Source organism: Emydura macquarii, unplaced genomic scaffold, assembly GCF_026122565.2.
Source record: "Emydura macquarii macquarii isolate MOO-44397 ecotype Brisbane River unplaced genomic scaffold, CSIRO-AGI_Emac_v2 contig_1253, whole genome shotgun sequence".
In the NCBI taxonomy this organism is placed as follows: Eukaryota; Metazoa; Chordata; order Testudines; family Chelidae; genus Emydura; species Emydura macquarii.
In genome coordinates this window covers 94,277,979-94,282,348 of record NW_027131390.1, presented here as the reverse complement: position 1 = coordinate 94,282,348, position 4,370 = coordinate 94,277,979, and the positions used below count along the sequence as shown (strand labels likewise).

The following is a 4,370-nucleotide window of genomic DNA, read 5'->3' as shown; positions in this document are numbered from 1 at the left end:
TCAGTTTAGGAACGCAAAGAGCCATAGGTTTCTGCTATAGAGTAGCATTATGGGTGCTAGTTATAAAAAGAACAGTGTGAGAATTAAGTTTTCTGTTCATAGATGGTTTAGACAAATCTTGTTTTGGTTCACATAGATTTCCACCTCTTGGGTTTCACTTTGAGTTTGGGCTTGAGCAAACCTTAGAACTTAAAGACAATAATCAAGTTCTCTTTAGTTTCTGATCTAAACCATTGAGTTTTACAAGATTTCCATGTGGAACCATAAGTTGGCTGAAGGTCACTTGAAATTTGGCCCAGGTTTACTCAGAGCTTGTATCAGACTCACAGATGAATGTTTTGGTGAACCCAGCCAAAATTTTGAGTTTGTATTAAAATGGTTTTCAATGAAAAAGTTTCACACAGCTCTAATTTGAGAAACCTAACTTCTCTTCATACAAATCTATCTGGCCTGATTTTCCGATCACATAGGTCTTGATCTAGTAAGGTACTTAGACATGTGCTTAACTTTAAGCATGTGAATAGTCTCATTGACTAGGAACTGCAGATTAGGCCTTAAATTTGGGTAAATCAGGAGTAACTCTATTGAAGCCAAATAGTATTACACTGGTATAAAACAAGAATAAATGAGAAGAGAATCCAGCCCTGTATTTATAGATAGTTTCAAACCAACACTTAAATCTGAGCTCCCTGAATTCTGGGAGGGTTTAGAATCCAAACTTTGGATACAAATATTCTGATATGGTTCTGCCTCTCTGCTATGTGCATTTTAAATATTTTCCTTGTGACAGGGCATCTGCCACACACTGGCATATAAAAGGTTAAAAGCAGCCTCAGGAGGCTGCGCAAGTGGCAGGCAATCAGAGAAAGGCTGCATGGAGCAGCCAATCAGGGCCCAGCAGGCCCATATAAGAAGAGTTGCAGGGCAGAGCAGGGTTAGTAGCTGTCTGGAGCTCAAAGAAGGAAGATTGGGGCTCCTAGCAAGAGGAAGGCGTGCCAGTACTTTGGACAGAGAAATGCCTGGAAGCCCTGAGGTAAGGGCAAAGCAGGTGCTGGGGCTATGGGGAAGTGGCCCAGGGAAATGTAGTGAGGAATTGGAGGGGACACAGCATGTGGGTGCCATCTACAGGGTTCCTGGATCAGAATCTGGAATAGTGGGTGGGCATGGGTACCCCCCACTCCACTTGGGAAGTATGTTGATACTTGGACTGCGGTACTAACCCCCAGAAAGAGGGAACACAGATGGTGACATGGCCAGAGAGCCACGTCATGAAGAAGATGCTGTGACATGGGTCGAAAAGCAGATGTGATGCCAGACAAGGCACATCGGCAGAGGGTGTACCAACTTATGGTGCTAATCCCCAAGACCGCCAGCAGGAGGTGCCAGTACGGTGAGTGAACCCTGTCACATTCCTAAGAAAAAAGTCTTCTCATTTTTCTTTAGTGAATCTTAAAAAAAATTCTTAATAAATTCTATTTGTTCTTAAATTAAGTCTACATTATGTACATTTGAATCACACTCTGTATTCTAAAAGGTACATTGATAGGATTCCAAGAGGCCCCAAACATCTCTTGAATCTTGGAGATCAACTTCAAATTCCTAGTTTCAAATGTTCTCCTCCAGTTTTTGTTATGGTCTTTGGATCCAACCCTAAACAGGCCTGTTTTCCAGAACTAATTTGGATGTAGCCAAGATGGTGCAAATCTAATAAAAATGGACTGGAAAAATTCAGTTGAACTCCCCCAATTTCTGTGTATTTGGACCAAAATTTTGGGAGAACAACCGTGAGACTTCCAATCCGTGCTGACAAAAGATTACTGAGGGCAACTCTACACATCTCACCAGTATGCTAGGAGTGACTGTACATATGATATACACACACGAGTGTCCCAAAACAGTGAACTCTTCAGAAATTTCAACCCTCCTTTAAACTTCACAACCATTTAGACCCTGGAAAGGGAGATTTGCCTATTATTAAACTGCCTAATCCTAAAACACCCTCCCTTTCCATGAAACAGTCCTCCTCTGATTAAGGGCAAATGATGTGGAGTGGGGGGGGGGGGGGGAGAGGTCACTAACTGGTTTTCCAGTTGATCTTTTTTTTTGGTTTTTTTGTTTCTTTCTTTTAAATAATAATCAGTGAAGTCAACCCCAAGGGAGTTTGTGTGACAAAATGTTTAAAACAATCTTGCGTCCATCCCAGGAGCATGATACAAACACAGACTTGGTAAAGTTGAACTCAATGAACAGCTGAACAGAGTAGCTGTTACCAGACAGGCAGGGAGAGTGGTTGAGGATAGAGATATAGAGATACAGAACTGGTGGGCTTATCCCTCTAAGCTTGTCCAGCAGCAGCTCCAAATTTATATTCAGGATCCTTGGAGGTTTGTCCCTAGCGGCATCTATTGTCCGCAGACTCACATAAAGAAACTATAAACCATTTAAGATAAAAGAATAACAGTTTATTTAACAAGGCGAAACAGACCAGTTACCTGATGGGCCTAAAGCCCGGGGATCCAAACCACACAGTGTCTTAAGGGAGGGGGAAAAGATAGAAACAAGAACAATTAACGTTTCATAACTGATGCCCTTTGGGCATTCTCGAAAAGGGTTGGACAGCACACAGGACTGCAGGTGAACACAGGACTGGATCCATAGGGAATGATGACAGGAACAGACAATGGGAACCACAGCAGGCAATGACTGAGACTGGAACAGATGACAGGAATGGGAATGGATGCATGAGTTCAGGAACATCAGAGCAGGTAAGGCCTCTTGATTTTTTTCTCTCTTGGTTCAAAGTGATAGGAAAACACGGGCTGCCATCTGGCAGGACAACATCTTGTTGGGTTACCCAAAGTCTTATATTCTGACTGTTCAACCTATAAGGTGGCTTTGTTTTCCTGCTCTGTGCGCTCGGCACTCAAGGTTTTGCACCCAGCACTTTAGCGCAGTGCACACGGTACTATACATTTTGTACATGACACAGTATGTTTTGCACTCAGTACTATACATTCATTCATAACTATTGTTTCTACTTAGGTTTCACAAATTTTTCCCATCATCAACCAAGAATACATGCCATGATTATTTATGATTTCATGAAATTTACAACATAGCAGGGCTGCTTATGGGAAAGAAATCCAAAGCAGAAGTGCCGGGTGGAAACTAAAGAATCTGAGGAAGAAAACTTTCTAGAAATAGAATCTCTTTAAAATAGTTTTAGAACAGTCACTTTAGAAACAGAGGAAGAAATAAGTTGTCTGGAATGCCCTGTCCATGGTAGATTTGAAGACGCTTTGTCCTATAGTTACTAACCAAGCTTGCAGCTTGGCTTGGATGTTACATTCATCATTTAGTGGCTGTCTATGTTTTTCTATAGGTTAAAAATAAGACTAAAAACTATAAAATATGAATACTGAAAACTTCAGAGTGTTGCTGACGGTTGAATAAAAATAGAATTGGCTTTTCTTCATGAATTGATTTCCCTGGTCCAGGTATATGATCACTGGGGCTGATGACATCACCAATGCAGTGCATGCTGGATGGAGCAAAACTCTGGAAGAATTGCACTACTAATCTAGAAAATAAAAAGATTGCCCATGAATGCATGCGCACACCCACCCACCCACTTCTCTCTTTGGAATGATCTTTAATTTTGTCTGGGCTTTGAGTAACAAAACTGAGTAGTTTTTTTTTTTTTTTTTTTTTTTAAACAAACATTTCTGTTTAAGTCATTATAATTCAAAATACATTTTTTTCCAGTTCTTTATAATACACACTTCAAGTGTTCCAATTAATTTGTCATCCACTGAAAAGATACTGAACAAATAATAAATGGAGATTCTGATTCTGTAGATGGAAAGAGTTAGATTCAGAGTAATGTACCTACCAATCTACATGTAGGAGAAATTGTTCAGTTGCTTGGAGTATTTCAATCTAGCAAATATATACAAGGTCATCTGTATCCCTTCACATAACACTGGAGCTTATTACATGCAGCAGAATTAATTTGTGCACCCAAGAGGAGAAAAGGGCCATTGGAGCCTTGCACTTCAAGAAAAAGCAAAAGGCGATGAATGGTGCTCACTGTAGTAAGTGGACCTGCTTCCTGTAATTTTAGACATGAGGTAAAGTTTGGGCCAGCATTTATTTCTGGTAATATTAGCCCTATGCTTTCTGGCATGAATTTAAGTGACTGTGAAGCATCTGACTAGATATGAGTTCTCTTCTGATAAACTGGGTGCTAAGAAATGGTTACCTATAATCCCTTTGAATTCATTTCTTTGGCATAAGGCTTGATGAATTGAAATTTTTTCTTGGCTGAAATGGAAGCGTGAACATAATGGAACAAAACAATCATCATTGAT

At 40.3% G+C, this 4,370-nt stretch overlaps 1 long non-coding RNA gene across 1 annotated transcript; it reads left to right on the top strand.

The window, feature by feature from the left end:
- The first annotated feature begins 968 nt into the window (after positions 1-968).
- On the top strand, positions 969-3,661 carry LOC137154220 (uncharacterized). The gene is made up of 3 exons (XR_010920164.1): positions 969-1,033; positions 2,610-2,765; positions 3,498-3,661. It is a non-coding gene; the product is annotated as an uncharacterized lncRNA (long non-coding RNA).
- The last annotated feature ends 709 nt before the right edge of the window (positions 3,662-4,370 follow it).